The sequence below is a fragment of the Neoarius graeffei genome, chromosome 2 (genome assembly GCF_027579695.1).
Source record: "Neoarius graeffei isolate fNeoGra1 chromosome 2, fNeoGra1.pri, whole genome shotgun sequence".
Classification (NCBI taxonomy): Eukaryota; Metazoa; Chordata; class Actinopteri; order Siluriformes; family Ariidae; genus Neoarius; species Neoarius graeffei.
The window spans coordinates 61,505,087-61,522,877 of record NC_083570.1 but is presented as its reverse complement, the minus strand read 5'-3'; the positions used below and the strand labels follow the sequence as shown (position 1 = coordinate 61,522,877).

At 41.0% G+C, this 17,791-nt stretch overlaps 1 protein-coding gene across 3 annotated transcripts in view; it reads right to left on the bottom strand.

Moving 5' to 3' along the window:
- Positions 1–17,791, bottom strand: part of LOC132881755 (GRAM domain-containing protein 2A) — an 81,090-nt gene that overhangs the window by 8,309 nt on the left and 54,990 nt on the right. The window lies entirely within an intron of this gene.

Genomic DNA, 17,791 nt, shown 5'->3' with positions numbered 1-17,791 from the left:
ATAAATGAAACAAAGTCAATATCTGGTGTGAGATGACCCTTTGCTTTAAAAAAAAAATAGTAGTCTCAGGTACAGTGAGTGCAGTTTGATGCGGAAATGAGCTGTAGGTTTTACTGAGCATCTTACAGAACCAGCCACAGTTCTTCTGGACACTTTGTCACACTTGCTTCTTAATTTTGCACCAAAACCCAGCAGCCTTCATTATGCTTTCTTTTTTAATGTGAAAAGTGCTCGCTTATGTAATATGCTGCTCAGATACAAACTTTTTTCTGTAACATTTAATTTTGTGCTGGAAAACGAACGTTGGACTCTAAAAATGTTTTTGTTCTGACTCGATAATGTAGAAGTCATAAACTAGAAATCTATCAACAAGTTTGTATGAAGGAAAAAAAATAGGGTGCCTAAGAATTTTGCACAGTACTGTAGATCAGAAATTTCGACAATTATTTTTTTTCTTATTCAGATATTACAGTTGAGCTTTACGTACACCTTCACATATACTAAATACATTCAAACTTAATTCTTCACAATGCCACACATTTCTTGTTACCACACATTTTCTGTGTTAGGTCAATTATCCAAAGACATGCAGTTAGGTTGACGTGGGGAGGCCTTGGGCTGAGGTGCCCTTGAGCGAGGTACCTGACCCCTGACTGCTCCCCGGGCGCTCTGGTGTGGCTGCCCACTGCTCTGCGTGTGTTCACTGCTTCAGATGGGTTAAATGCAGAGGATGAATTTCACTGTGCTTGAAGTGTGCATGTGACGAATAAAGGCTTCTTCTATTAGGGTATCTGCTTTAAGTCCATAAGAGGTCATTTCAAAAATAATAGCTAAGAGGCAGATTTATTTCCGCTTTTATTGACTGTATCTGATTGGAGACCAGAGACAGTTGGAACACTTTTTGTGATTTTTTTCAATAAATCAAAAACCATTTACACTTGAATAGCCAATTTGCTATATTATAAAGTTTAATGTCAGCTACTGAAATAATGGATTTAAGTACAGGTTGCAAAACTGATTTAATTACAGTCACGCCATTGTTTCAACTGTCCCAGTGTACAAGGACGGTTGTAACGTCTAAAATATCAAAATGAAAAAGATGATTTGTCATCCACATTACTGTGACTATTTTTAAAAATAATAACCTTTTTTCACACTAAATGACAAAAAAGAGGGGAAGCAGTCAAATTGTAATGCGATAAAATTATTTAATGGGTAGACTATATCCTCAAAAAAGTTTAAAAATGAAATCAAAATTGATGCGTTTGAGGACAACATGAGCAACACAAAAGCAACACAACCGCACAAAATTCACAATATTGAGAGGGAATTGATGCCAAGTTCAGAATCATTCTGAGTCACAATTGTGGCAAGTGTAATGGTCACTTCCATCTGTGCAGTCCTTGTGTGCCCAGTTTTTCCAGGACCAGCACTGAAGCCAGACCTCCCTTGACCTAGAGTAGCTCGCAAGGTAGACAACGCAGAACTCCTCTTCATCAGAGGAGTCCTGAATTTTCTGCTTCTTATTTGTTTGCATTTGGCTTTTTTGGTCACCGAAATTCGTTTTTCTTTTTGCTTTAGACTTGCTTTTTTTCCAGCCTCCAGTTGTTGTTTCATGGGAGTATCTGTCAGGACAGCAGTTTCTCTTCTTTTCCTTCCCTTTGTGGTCTGCTTTCTTGGTCCAGTTTTTGGATGTGAACGGATGGACGTGGGTGAAAAGGTCTCTGGCTGAAGCTCAAGCACCACACATGCTGTGACAGGGGAAGACGCTGCAGTTGGCAAAGAGGATGCCACTGTTTCCACGATGGGTGCTGGAGCTGCATTCACCACGGCTGCACTGGAAGATGGAACCCCTGGTGTCACTCCTGGCAGTGGGCAGTCTGTGACTTGGGATGGTGCAAAGTCACCGTCACTGAAAATCCCTCCGTTAAAAGGCCAAATTCCAGTGCATGTGAACCCTGCCTGAACATTAGCCAGAGGAAGGACACTCTTCACAATGCTCGGCAGATCATAAATGGCCACTGTGACTCCTGGATGAGCTTTCATCCAGCTGTCAGAGCAGTTGTTGATGTGTCTCTTCAGTGGCCCATAAACACTGATCTAATGACTGCAGGTTATGGGAACAGTGTGGGGGGAATGAGAGGAAGATGATCCCATGGCTCCTGCAAAAATCAATCCCTCCAGAGAAAGGTGGGAGGAATGATTGTCCAGAATTAGCAGCATGTTTGACTCCAGTGAAGACTTGGTGTGAGTCTGGAAGTGCTTGAGGAAGACCAAAAAGTCTTTTGCATCCACCCAGACCCATTCGCTGTACCAATACAGCCAGAAGGGCCACTGCTGATAAAGTAAGGTTGGAACTTTTTGCGGGGGAATATGAAGAACAGTGGGATAAAATTCCCCAAAGCATTTACAGCACACACGAGTGTCATGAGAGCACCCCGTTCTGCAGACATCACTGTGCCGATTTGTTTGACTCCCTTTCTGGCCACAATTTTTCCAGGATTTTGGACAGTGGTGATTCCTGTCTTGTCCATATTCCAGATGTCTCCTGCGGCAAATTTGTGTTTGGTCAGGACAGGACAGGTTGTCAAAAAACTTGTTTTATTGAAGCTTGTAGCTCACGAGAGGCTGGTATAGTCAGGCTGTTAAGGTGAGAAATTGTTCACTTTGTGACAGAAGCATAAAATTTGGCACACTAACTCAAGGTGATATATAAAATAATTCTAGATATTAGGTCATTTCAAATTTGGCTTCTAAACCCTGGAATGCGCATGTGCAAAATTGACCCAACATGAAAATGAGGCTAAACAAATTTTCTTTTGTTTTCAAGGTATTTTTGTAAGATTGCTTACAATAAATGACACACTGATTGAATGTCTACCTCACAAATAGAGAATTTCTTGTTCTCAAAGATATCATGTGATTAGGCACACGACATAGGGATACAGTATTAAGTAAATAAAAAGGCTGCCAGAAGAGCATTTTTGCAGTTCAAAGTTTTAGCTGTTAATATAGATTCATATGGTCATCCATCCATCCATTATCCATAACCGCTTATCCTGTTCAGGGTCACGGGCGAGCTGGAGCCTATCCCAGCTGACTATGGGTGAGAGGCGGGGTACACCCTGGACAAGTCGCCAGATCATCGCAGGGCTGACACATCGAGACAAACAACCATTCACACTCACATTCACACCTACGGTCAATTTAGAGCCACCAGTTAACCTAACCTGCATGTCTTTGGACTGTGGGGGAAACCGGAGCACCCGGAGGAAACCCACGCGGACACGGGGAGAACACGCAAACTCCGCACAGAAAGGCCCCGTCAGCCGCTGGGCTCGAACCCAGAACCTTCTTGCTGTGAGGCGACAGTGCTAACCACTACACCACCGTGCCGCCCTTATGTGATCATGTGATATCAAAGTATTGAAAAAATACCTTGAAACAAAAGAAAGTTCGTTTAGGCTCGTTTTCATGTTAGGTCGATTTTGCACATGTGTATTCCAGGGTTTAGGAGCTGAATTTGAAATGCCCCCATATCTAGAATTATATATATATATCAACTTGAGCTAGTGTGCCAAATTTCATGCTTCTATCACAAAACGAACAGTTCCATGTTTTTTTGTTGCTTAACAGCCAGACTAGTAGGCCTGAGAGCTTCGTACAGAAAGGGTAGGGTGCATTTTCAAAAAAGCTGTAAGCCAGTCAGCTCTAGCCATCCCTTTCTCTGCCCAGGTTTCAGGAAAGGTGCAGTTGTAGGCCTCTGCTAAATTATAAGCAAATTTACGTACCTAAAATGAATATTGTTGTGAATTAGTTGAGTGCAAGATAAATCTACATATAAGCTTTTATGTAGATTTACAAATCTACATATACCCTGCTCTACCTTAATATGTAGCCTACCTCCTTTGGGCTCAACCCACTGTATAAATCAGCTGCTGGTGTCAAGTAGTTCATCAGAAGGATTTCCTGCTCTGTGGAAAAACCCTCTTGGGAATCCAGCACCCTACTCTGGGAAGTGATCTGGATCCCTGGACCTCCAGCCTCTGTCTCTTCTTGTAAAAGCGGTACAGGGTCACATGGCAAATGCCATATGATTTGGCCACGCCTGTGACTGATTTGCCCTGTTTCATGTCATCTGAAGCTCTCTCCAGCAAAGGAAGAGGTACTCCCCTGTCTGTCTTCCTCTTTCTGATATTTAGCATTCTGTAGGCAAACACACGTTTCCACTGAATGCAACTAATTATAATTAACTTAGCATGTAATATAATTGACGTTGGCCTTTAGGTTTTTATAATATAAATGAAAGTACTTCAGGGATGGTTGTAACAAGGCGTTACGACCGTCCCAGTGCTCCCAGCCATGCTCTCACCTCCTGTGACCTTGCCTGACTGCTAGCTTGACACATGTTAGGCATTTCAGTTTTTAGCTTACAAAACAGTGATTCTCACAACACTTGTTTGGATTCTTACGCACTTGATCTCAGGACAGTATACAAAAAAATACATATGATAGAAAAGTTAAATTTTTACCTAAAACCCCCAAAACAAAACAAAAAACACTTTTGCTGGTAACTTTCTCTGACTGTTTCAAATGTGGCTCCTTTTTTGTAACCAGGAAGACAGTCTAACTGAGCATGTGCAGAATTAGTGGTACCTCTCCAGCTTGTTTCTGATTGGAGGAATTCAAGGTGTTATAACTGTCCCTGGTTTCCCCTTTTGTTGCTATTTAGTGGCACTGCGTCATCATATACTTGGTATGGCCGTCCACGTGTTTTCTCATGATACTTTGCCAGAATTTTTGCTCATTCCTCCTGACAGGACTGGTATAACTCAGTCAGGTTTGTGTACCTTCTTGCTCAGACATGCTTTGGAGGTATGCTGAGAATCACGATCCTGCAGAAAGTTGTGGCCAAGTTTGAACTTTCTGGCTGATGTCTTGTGCCGTTGCTTCAGTATTTCTAGATCACCCTCCTTTCTCATGATGCTGTCTATTTTCTGAAGTGCACCAGATACTTTTTCCAGCAAAACATCCTCACAACATGATGCCGCCACCACCGTGCTTCACTGCTGGGATGGTGTTCTTCAGTTTAAAAGCCCTGACCTTTTTCCTCCATATAACAATCAATAAGGACTCATTTTTTTCCATCTGACTAAAAGACTGGTGATCACCTGCAGACTTCAGTCTGACTTTTTTTATGCTGGTCTTTGATGAGGGGCTTCTTCTGTGCACAACAGCATTTCAGACAAAAGCGATGCAGGACTCTTGTAATGGTGGATGTATATTTGGCACCTGATGCCTTCAATTTCTTCACCAGTTCCTTTGCTGTCTTGGGGTTCAGTTGAACTGTTTGGACCAAAATTCTTTCATCCGTCAATGTTAAGTAGAATCTTCCAGACTGTTTAAAGAGACACCCAGCTTTTTACCCACTGGAACTCTGATATAGTGAACTGTAGCTGAAATAAATCGGTCTTCAATTAATTGCTTTACAATGCCCTCTGAAGAGAACAAAGTAGATGCCCTAATTAACCAGCCAAAAGAAATGCATGGCAGAATGAAATGTAAGGAGTTTGAATATTTTTAGCCGAGGTGTATGTAAACTATTAGCCTCAACTGTATGATTCCCTTTTCTTTTCAAGTGCAGCATTCATTTCTCTATTCCAGCATTTTTAGTTAAACCCTTGAAGGTCTCTGTATTGTTTGTTTAAAAACCTCCACAGTAACTTATACACCATGCACTGAGAGGTTCTGGTTGAAATTATGGATTCTCTGAGGTGACTGGCAAAGAACTATTTTGTGAGGGGCGCAGCAGTGCATGGCATATTTGATTTATATCCCTCATCAAAAAATTCCAAACTAAAAATGTTAACTTTTTTAACTTTTGTCGATGAGATTGAATCTCAGGTGTCAGCCCTGTGATGACCTGGCGACTTGTCCAGGGTGTACCCCGCCTTTCGCCCGTAGTCAGCTGGGATAGGCTCCAGCTTGCCTGCGACCCTGTAGAACAGGATAAAGCGGCTAGAGATAATGAGATGAGATGAGATTGAATTTCAGCATCAACTCACTGGAGGCAGCTGTATTTGTTATTTACGTCAGAGCGGCCTTTGACCTGCGCATGTGCAATGTACCATGCTATCATTTTTTTTTTACCTATTTATTTATTTATTTATTTATTTTTTTAACCAGGCCTGACTTCCCAGGCATGATCATGATACGTAGCTCTGCACACACAGAAATGCTTGCGGAGCCACAGCTGTGACTCGAGTCAGCTATTAAACCGTTATTTTTGGTATCTGAAAAAGAGGCCAAGCAGTACATAAAAACAATTACTGACTCACAAAATCAGAAAGCTGTTAAAACTATTGATTTGTGTGGTTATTTTAACGCGCTCAATTGAAAATCCTCCTGGCTGAAATGTTAATGTTTTTGTTTCAATTGTATTAATGACTTCTATTTTTGTCTATCTTTACTGTTAAAAAAAATAAATAAATTGAGTCAGCCATATAGCTTAAAATTGTGACGTCAGTTCATGGTATATCCAGGATACACCATGACTGACTCACGCCATATCCATTTTTTAAAAATTTTTGATGTCACGAGATACATTGTTTAATCAACGGTGGAACTATTTTATGTCATGTGAGCCAACCTTGGCCAATCCCTGCATGGGAATTTTTTGATGAGGGATATAAATTGTAATATATAGCATAATATTAGTTACAATGGTTACCTCAATATCGAGGAGATAAGTATAATTATTACTTTTTCCAAGTTTCTGATAGCTGTATGAAAACCAATCATGAACGAAGGTAAAAAAAAAAAATCATCAGTGTAAAAACAACCTCACTTTGGTTTTCCTGTATAGCGTTTGACAATATACTTTCCTCTTACTTATCTCTGGACCTGTATGTGAGTATCATTCAAATTCCAGTCTTGACATGCCACATATCATGAAAACAGCCTTTAATATAACTCTTTACTTACTTTCCTTGAAGGAAGTATTTGACCTGGCATTTAACAAGATAACAGAGTATGTGAGTTGTGTGCTAAGAGAGAGTATATGAATTCTGTATATTTATTGAGGTTTTTTTTTAAAATCTCATTTGTATCTGTCTATTTCATATTTATTATACTCTATTTTTACTTTACTATATTGTGTATGTGTGTGGGTTTTTTTCCCCTTTTCTTTTTTTAATTGTTCCCTGTATAGCATTTTGGGGCAACGTCTATTGTTTGCTAAATGTGCTCTAGAAATAAAGTTGACTTGACTAAAACACAAATTATTGTGAAACCATGTTCAGCTCTTGGTGGACTGAGGCCTAAAAATGGATCATCATAGTAACAGTCTGGATACATAACGACTAAACAGTATTTCAGTTGTCTTTTGGCTGAATGTGAACCAGCACATTCATGGGGATAGTATTACATTAGACAAAGATATGAGATGAATAATATAAAGCAAATCAAGGTGAAAATAAATACATATACACTACCAGTTAAAAGTTTGGACACACCTTCTAATTCAGTGGTTTTTCTTGAATTTTATTCATTAAAAGACACTTCATGTCTTAAAGTAATGATGGATGTTGTTTCTCTTTACTTAGCTGAGCGCTTCTTCACATAATATGGATTACTACAGTTGTGGAATAGGGCTATTTAATGTATTACTATTTACTATTTACTGTTTGCATTAAGAAGGCAAGAAATTACACGAATTAACTTTTGATGAGGCACAGCTGTTAACTGGAAAGCGTTCCAGGTGACTACCTCATGACGCTGGTTAAGATAATGCCAATAGTGTACAAAGCGTCATCAAGGTAAATGGGGGCTACGCTGAAGAATCAAAAACATGAAACATATTTTGTTTAACACTTTTTTGTTTACCACATAATTCCATACATGTTCCAGATGTTATTTCATCGTTTTGATGTCTTCATTATTGTTCTACAATGTAAAAAAAAATAGTCACAATACAGAAAAAAACGATGAATGAGTAGGGGTGTACAAACTTTTGACTGGTACTGTACAGTGGTGCTTGAAAGTTTGTGAACCCTTTAGAATTTTCTATATTTCTGCATAAATATGACCTAAAACATCATCAGATTTTCACACAAGTCCTAAAAGTAGATAAAGAGAACCCAGTTACACAAATGAGACAAAAATATTATACTTGGTCATTTATTTATTGAGGAAAATGATCCAATATTACATACCTGTGAGTGGCAAAAGTATGTGAACCTTTGCTTTCAGTATCTGGTGTGACCCCCTTGTGCAGCAATAACTGCAACTAAACGTTTGCGGTAACTGTTGATCAGTCCTGTACACCGGCTTGGAGGAATTTTAGCCCATTCCTCCGTACAGAACAGCTTCAACTCTGGGATGTTGGTGGGTTTCCTCACATGAACTGCTCACTTCAGGTCTTTCCACAACATTTTGATTGGATTAAGGTCAGGACTTTGACTTGGCCATTCCAAAACATTCACTTTATTCTTCTTTAACCATTCTTTGGTAGAACGACTTGTGTGCTTAGGGTCGTTGTCTTGCTGCATGACCCACCTTCTCTTGAGATTCAGTTCATGGACAGATGTCCTGACATTTTCCTTTAGAATTCGCTGGTATAATTCAGAATTCATTATTCCATCAATGATGGCAAGCCGTCCTGGCCCAGATGCAGCAGAACAAGCCCAAACCATGATACTACCACCACCATGTTTCACAGATGGGATAAGGTTCTTATGCTGGAATGCAGTGTTTTCCTTTCTCCAAACATAACACTTCTCATTTAAACCAAAATGTTCCATTTTGGTCTCATCTGTCCACAAAACATTTTTCCAATAGCCTTCTGGCTTGTCCACATGATCTTTAGCAAACTGCAGATGAGCAGCAACGCTCTTTTTGCAGAGCAGTGGCTTTCTCCTTGCAACCCTGCCATGCACACCATTGTTGTTCAGTGTTCTCCTGATGGTGGACTCATGAACATTAACATTAGCCAATGTGAGAGAGGCCTTCAGTTGCTTAGAAGTTACCCTGGGGTCCTTTGTGACCTCGCCGACTATTACACGCCTTGCTCTTGGAGTGATCTTTGTTGGTTGACCACTCCTGGGGAGGGTAACAATGGTCTTGAATTTCCTCCATTTGTACACAATCTGTCTGACTGTGGATTGGTGGAGTCCAAACTCTTTCGAGATGGTTTTGTAACCTTTTCCAGCCTGATGAGCATCAACAACGCTTTTTCTGAGGTCCTCAGAAATCTCCTTTGTTCGTGCCATGATACACTTCCACAAACATGTGTTGTGAAGATCAGACTTTGATAGATCCCTGTTCTTTAAATAAAACATGGTGCCCACTCACACCTGATTGTCATCCCATTGATTGAAAACACCTGACTCTAATTTCACCTTCAAATTAACTGCTAATCCTAGAGGTTCACATACTTTTGCCACTCACAGATATGTAATATTGGATCATTTTCCTCAATAAATAAATGACCAAGTATAATATTTTTGTCTCATTTGTGTAACTGGGTTCTCTTTATCTACTTTTAGGACTTGTGTGAAAATCTGATGATGTTTTAGGTCATATTTGTGTCAGATAACGGAATCCAGGGACACATGTCGGCCCGGGGGCATTTTGAGTTATTGACAGATTCAGAAAGTACAGTTTCTAAGCTTTCCTATGATGCCTTCCATGTGGAGATCTGACAATATTTGAAGAATGTGTGGCCTTTTAAAAGTGCTTACCTCTTAAAACAGAAAAGGGAGAAAATCACCTTCAAAGTTTTCCATCTCAGCTACTCTGGGTGTAGGGCGGGCACATAATGGTGCTCATCTGCATGACATTAAGGAAAGCCCTACCCCCTACGAGCTAGCATGATACTACTTTCATGTAAACAAAGATCACCATGTCAATTTTCCTTCCATGCAAAGTCTGCCCAAAACAATTATGAAGTGCAAAAATAAGTCCTAAAGTATACTTTAACGTTTTGTGGTTAAAAAATTACTCACACCGTAAGAAAGATAGCACAATGATGACACAACTAACACAACGCTAGTTTCATGTAAAGCCTCGGTCACAGTACGTGCTCCTACGGCTGGTCTACATGCAAAAAACGCAAGAAACGCACGGAGGGCGCGCGTGAAACGCACGAGAGCGCGCGTGTGACGTGCTGATTTTCGAGCTGTGGACCGGCCGCAGAGGTTCTTTGTCATGTCAAACAAACTCTACGGGCGCTTACGTTTTTTTCAGGTTGCAAGACAAACTTACGGCCAAAGCGCGTCTTTCTCCATGAACAAAAAAAACCGCAGCGATTTGGGAAACGGCAAAAATTGCACGGCCAAAAAAATCGCATGTCCGGTTGTGACCTAGGCTTAACCAAACCACAACACTCTCCGTTACATGCAAAAATAACCACACAGCCTTAGATTAATAAACTTACCCCATCAGAAAGAGAAACATCGCCTTGCACACATCAATGCCTCCGATGGAATGTAATCCTAGAACGGTCCGTGTATCATCCGATCATTCAAGTATTCCATTCAATCTGGAAAACGAGATTGCGGTTTTTTTTGCTAGAAATGGTTATCTCCGATGTAAATACCGTGTGTCTGTTTGCTTCGCGGTGTTTCAGCTCCTCTGCGCTCTGTTTAGCTTGCTCATTCCATAGTGAAATTACATGCCTGTATGCAGCTTAAGTAGCCATGAGCTCGGACTTCCGGTTGCAGGTGGTATGGAGTAGACTGGAGTTCCGCGGCTCCTGAGCATTTGTCATTAATATTTTAACTTATTTGCAAGGTACTTAACTACCCATTGCGAAATTCTGCTTAGTAAAGTTTGAGACTGTATGGCATCACCAAACTTCGTTTAATTGAACCGGAAGAAACAAAGTTTATCAAAGTGAGTAACCTCATGGCGAAGGATAACGTTAACAAGATGGAGGAGGCGCCGCTCACGCTACAAACACTGAGAGACGAACTTCAGCTATCTCGTCAAGCCTCCCTGAAAGACTTTAAAGCTGAAATTGTCACCCTTCGTCAGGATTTGTGCAAAGACATAGAGGCGCTTCGGACGGAGACAATCTCCAACACTCAAAAGTTACGTGAAGATGTACAGGAGGAAATTGTAAAACTCCAGAATTACCATAAAGAAGTAACTACGGAGCAGGCTAGTATGGGACACCGTCTAAACGACGCACTGGAACAGATTGCAAGACTTGAGAGTGAGCATGGCTCTCTTTCAGGCGAGCTGAAACGCTTACAGGAGAAATGTATTGATCTTGAGTCCAGAAGTCGGCGACAAAATTTAAGGATAGTTGGTGTCCCTGAGGGAGTTGAAGGAGCTAACTTAACCCGTTTCTTACAAGAATTCTTGTCGGAGGTGTTGGGCCCTGAGAACTTCACATCTCCCCCCGTCATCGATCGTGCCCACCGATCCCTGGCTCTGAAGCCGAAGAAGGGTGAGCGCCCGCGCCCCATCATAGCACGATTACACTACTTCGCCGAAAAGGAGCGGATCCTGGGCATTTCCAGAGGAAAGGGTCGGCTACTTTATCAACAGTCCCCTGTTCACATCTTTCCCGATCTCCCTGCCGAGGTTAGCAAGCTCAGAGCCGCCTTCAACCCGGTGAAGGCAAAGCTGCGTGAGGCGAAGATGGACTACAGTTTATTCTTCCCTGCTGTCCTCTCCGTGAACATCGACGGTGTCCGGCACAAGTTCAACACTCCAGAAGCAGCTGAAAAGTTTTTTCAGACAAAGATCGCCCCGAACCTAGCTGTAGAAGGGTCATGTGAGTAACGAAATTGTTATAGTTTGATGCGCCATAGGTGGTAGTTTTTTTCCCCCCTCTCTTTCTCGTTATGAGCTAGCCACCTATTAGGGCTTGCATTTGCAGGTCCAAAGCCCTCAGCTATTTTCATTTGAAAAAGACAATACTAGAGCGTGCCTGCCAGTGCCACGTTTTTGCCAAGTTTCACTTTGCTGTCACTTTTTTTTTTTTTCTCTATGTTGATTTTTACAAAACGCATGTGGTGGACTCAATGCATGCACTCAGTTTACTGGGCTGGACTGGACTGGACTAATGCCCTGGCCTATGATTTCTATATAGCCTAGCCTACATGTATACTTCTATAAGATATAGTGTAATGTTTAAATAAGCTGAGAATTTAAGCGCATGTAGCACTATGGCTAGCCTATTGTAGCAGAGCAGCCTTGAATCCCAAAAGGCCACTTGCACTTTGGTTTGTATGCTTAATATGCCACAACATAGGCCTAGCCCATTTTGGGGAGCACTTTTATTGGAATTCATATTTAATGGATTTTTTATTTTATTTTATTTTTTTATTTTATCTTCTGTCATATTTGGACTGGGCTTTTTCATGCACTGTCTGCACCTGATAGGCTCACTTGAGAGTAGCACAGTGCCATTTTTAATTTAGTCCAGCTTTCTTTATTTTACTCCACCATTGAATAGGCCATGGAATGTAAATGCAATGGGTTAGATTGAATTATAATTATCTATGTTTATAAAAAAAAGGGAGTCGAGTTAAATAGGAGTTTAAGCAAGCTCTGAACTAGCTTAGGTGGTGCAGCGACTGTACCATGTTTCGTCCTAAGGTAGGCCTATTTAAGTTGTTTGGTCCTAAGGCCTTTCAGTTGGGGAAAGGCAGGAGTGGGTGGGGGGGTGGGGTGTTTGTTTGCTGTTCTTGTTGCTGTTTGCATGTCTCTCATCTTACAAAAATGCCGCTTTGTAAAAAACTCATGTCTGAATTAAGTACAATAATAGGGAAAACACATGGTAGCTATGACTTCTTTTGATGCTAAAGAGGAATGCCTGGTGCAATTTGTCAGTTGGAATACGAAAGGTCTTAATAGAGCTATGAAGCGGGGTAGAGTCTTGGGCCATTTAAAAAAACTTAAGACTGACATAGCATTCTTACAGGAGACCCACTTGAGGAACCAAGACCATTTTAGGCTACGAAAAGGGTGGGTTGGTCAGCTTTTTCATTCAACATTCCACTTTAAGTCTAGAGGGGCTGCGATTCTAATTAATAAGAACATTCCTTTCATTTCCTCCTCTGTTACCTCTGATCCACATGGTAGATTTGTAGTGGTGACTGGGTCCCTATATAATACCCCCCTTACATTAGTCAGTGTGTACGGTCCTAATTTTGATGATGAGCATTTCTTTTCTACATTTTTTGCATCTCTCCCCGACCTGAACACCCACCGCCTGATTATAGGTGGGGACTTCAATTGCGTCTTGGATCCCAAGTTGGACAGGTCATCCAATAAAACCCAAACATTGACAAAATCTGCCAAACTAATTAGATCCTTTATGGACACCTTTAAAATTACTGACCCCTGGAGGTTCAAGTATCCGACATCTCGTAGTTATTCCTTTTTCTCCCCAGTTCATCATTCATATAGTCGAATTGATTATTTTCTTATTGATTGTAAACTTGTCCCTGCGATTAGGCGGTGTGACTACGAGGCTATTGTTATTTCAGATCACGCCCCGCACCAAATGCAGCTGGCTTTTTCCAACAAACATATGCCCAGGACTTGGCGCTTTAATAATTTGTTACTAGCAGATAAATCATTCACAGAATTTTTAAAATCCAACATTGAAGTATTTTGGATTATCAATGACACAGGAGAAGTGTCCAAGAGCACACTGTGGGAAACTTTGAAAGCCTACCTTCGTGGCCTGATAATTTCCTACAGTGCGGGTACCAATAGACTGCATGCTGAACGTATCTCCAGTCTTACCCATGAGATCTTAGATCAGTCATATTCTGTATCGCCCAGTCCTGATCTTTACAAACACAGACTAGCTTTGCAAACAGAATTTGACCTGTTATCCACAAATGAAACTGCACAGCTTCTGTTGCAAACACGCCATAGATCTTACGAGCATGGAGAGAAAGCTGGGAAACTTCTGGCCTTACAAATCAGAAAATCAGCTGCCTCTAGAATGATAACTGAAATTCGTGCGCAATCGGGGCAAACAATTCTTGATCAGCAGGATATTAATGGAGAATTTGAACAATTCTATACACACTTATATTCTTCAGAGTCTGAAGGTGATCCCTCTTTAATTGATGATTTTTTCAGTAAGTTGAACATCCCGACTATTTCCAAAGAGGATAAGGCACAACTTGAAGAACCTCTGTCTCTTGAGGAACTAAATAACGCTATTAAGAGCATGCAAACCTCTAAAGCTCCAGGTCCTGATGGATATAGCTCTGAATTTTACAAAGCTTTTTCAGATCTCCTCTCTCCTGTACTTTTAGATGTCTTTAATGAATCATTCAGCGCTAATACACTTCCTGCCACTTTTTACCAGGCCTGCATTTCCCTTTTGCTAAAACAGGATAGGGACCCTCTTGACCCAGGTTCATACAGGCCCCTCAGCCTTTTGAATGTAGACACAAAGATATTAGCAAAAACTTTGGCCACCCGTTTAGACGGGGTCCTTCCCACAATTATCTCACAGGACCAAACGGGCTTTATTAGGAATAGACTTTTATTTTCAAACCTTCGTAGACTCTACAATATTATTTACACTCCCAGCCCTTCCTCCTGCCCAGAGGTACTCCTTTCACTAGACGCTGAAAAAGCGTTCGACCGAATTGAATGGGATTTTCTTTTTTCTGCGTTGGACAGATTTGGATTCGGCAAAAAGTTCATCTCTTGGGTCAGTCTTCTTTATGTTTCCCCATCGGCTTCGGTTCAGACTAATGCTTTCAGGTCAAATTATTTTCCCTTGCGGCGTGGCACAAGACAAGGGTGTCCTCTTTCCCCCCTATTATTTGCACTTTCCATTGAGCCTCTGGCCATTGCCTTACGTTCACTCAATGGCTACCAGGGAATATTCAGAGGAGGGAGAGAGCATAGAGTGTCATTGTATGCAGATGATCTGCTCTTATATATTCAGGACCCTCTCACATCTATTCCCAATATTATGTCTGTTTTGAAAATTTTTGGCAAGATTTCTGGTTACAAGCTGAATTTATCTAAGAGTATACTGTTCCCCATAAACAACGCTGCTCAGGTTGTGTCTTATTCTCAGTTTCCATTCAGGTTGGTTAATGGATCTTTCAATTATCTGGGAGTAGTTGTAACAAGGTCTGTCCAGTCACTGTTCAAATTTAACTTTAAACCTTTATTTGATCGCACTATTAAGGATTTTGGTAGATGGTCCCATCTTCCTATGTCTCTAGCAGGGAGAGTTAATGCCTTGAAGATGAACATTCTTCCTAAATTCCTGTTTCTTTTTCAAACCATCCCCATCATCATTAATAAGTCTTTTTTCAAACAATTAGACAGTGAAATATCTAGTTTTATTTGGAATAAGAAAACCCCTAGAATTAGGAAAGATTTTTTGCAAAGACCTAAACGTTCTGGGGGCATGAGCCTTCCAAATTTTCAGTATTATTACTGGGCCTGCAACGTACGAGCTCTCTCTTTTTGGGATCAGACCCCTGGCTCAGAAGAACAACCTGCCTGGTTGCAGATTGAGCGGGCCTCATGTCATCCTACTTCCTTGAGTGCGTTGTTATTCTCTTCCCTTCCAATACCAGTCGAATATGCCAAATCCAATCCTGTAGTGACAGAATCATTGAAAATTTGGACTAAAATAAGACAACACTTTGGCTGGCATGCTAAATCTCTTCTAGCCCCTCTATGTGCAAATCATCACTTTCATCCCTCTTTGTTAGATAATTCCTTTAAACTATGGGCTCATAATGGGGTCTGAAGAATGAAGGACCTTTATATTGATGCTATTTTCCCATCTTTTGAGACGCTGCGTAGAAAGCTTAAACTCCCTCAGTCTCATTTCTTTCGTTTTTTGCAAGTTCGTGACTATACAAGATCTAATACAAACTCTTTCCCTAATGCTCCCACCCCCACCCAGATGGACTCTTTATTTTCAGTTGATCCTTCATCTAGAGGGGTGATTTCATACTTGTACAACCACATGTTTAGCCAGATAGATGTATCTCTAGATTTTCTGAAATTTGCTTGGGAGGAAGATTTGGGCATTGACTTGACAGAGGAGCAGTGGATGGGCGCACAGGAGGGGGTACACTCAGCATCCATTTGCACCAGACACGGGCTCATACAGTTCAAGGTGCTGCATCGCTTGCATCTCTCCAAAGTTAAGCTTGCTAAAATGTATCCTAACATTGATCCCTTATGTGACCGTTGCAGGGCATTTCCAGCTACACTGGGTCACATGTTTTGGCTGTGTCCAGAGTTATCAGATTTTTGGGTCTCCATTTTTAAAACCTTATCTGATGTTTTTGGTCACACACTTGAACCAGATCCGGCATTGGCTCTATTTGGGGTACTGAGTGAGGACAGTCCTCTAAAAGGGTCTGCGTCCATGGCAGCCAGGTTCATAGTTCTCTTAGCACGCAGATTAATTCTCTTGAACTGGAAACAGACACGCCCTCCCTCTCATACAGTATTGATCAATGATATTATGCAACATCTTAAACTGGAAAAACTGAAATATACTCTCAGAGGTTCTACTGATCATTTTTATAGGACTTGGCAACCCTTTATAGACTATGTTGAATCCAGGCATTCCTCTTAACTTCTGCTACCTATATGAGACTATAGTATTGTAATGATTTTGATGTAAAGCGGCTCATTGTTGACAACAATGCTTGTTTGTTGGTGTTGCTGTTGTGTGTGTATGTACGTGTGTGTGTGTGTTAATATGAAAAATCAATAAACAGAAGTTTAAAAAAAAAAAAGTAGCCATGAGCTCAGCTCGTATCATACAGCTGATTGGCGAAAAAAAAAGACTTAAATCATCATGTGAATGGCCCATATGGTAATTTACCCACACCCCCCAGCAGGCTACAGTCCTGACAAAAACGAGACAATTTGCAACAAAAAATGTATGCTTTTCCAACAAAACAATCTATTATCTGAAATACTGATTGCATTCTTCAAGATCTCAACTTGCACATGATGGAAAAAAACGAAAATCACAAATTTCGAAAAAAAAAAGCTTCTTTTGCGATTATCTCGGATTCGTTTCGGCCGACATGCGTCCCTGGAATCGGTGAGGGGTCACATTTATGCAGAAATATAGAAAATTCTAAAGGGTTCACAAACTTTCAAGCACCACTGTATATACCGTTAAGTTGAAAAGTCTGAGAGTACTAGTGAAAATGTTTCTATTTTGCATTCTATTATAAATTTAGCAACAAATTTCATCTCATCTCATTATCTCTAGCCGCTTTATCCTTCTACAGGGTGGCAGGCAAGCTGGAGCCTATCCCAGCTGACTACGGGTGAAAGGCGGGGTACACCCTGGACAAGTCGCCAGGTCATCACAGTGCTGACACATAGACACAGACAACCATTCACATTCACACCTACGCTCAATTTAGAGTCACCAGTTAACCTAACCTGCATGTCTTTGGACTGTGGGGGAAACCGGAGCACCCGGAGGAAACCCACGCGGACAACATGCAAAAAGGCCACACAGAAAGGCCCTCGCCGGCCCTGGGGCTCGAACCCAGGACCTTCTTGCTGTGAGGCAACAGCGCTAACCACTACACCACCGTGCCACCAACAAATTTCATGACAAATTATATTATTGACAACAACTTGAGTGAAAAGTAGAATCTTTGAAATATTAACATGAATTTCAGAGTTTCTTAGTATTTATGATGTCCCCTTTTTAGCTTTAATGACAGTGTGCACCCGAGCTGACATGGTCTCCACGAGATTGTGCAAAACCTTATGATCCGTTTTGGATCAAATCCATCAGTTT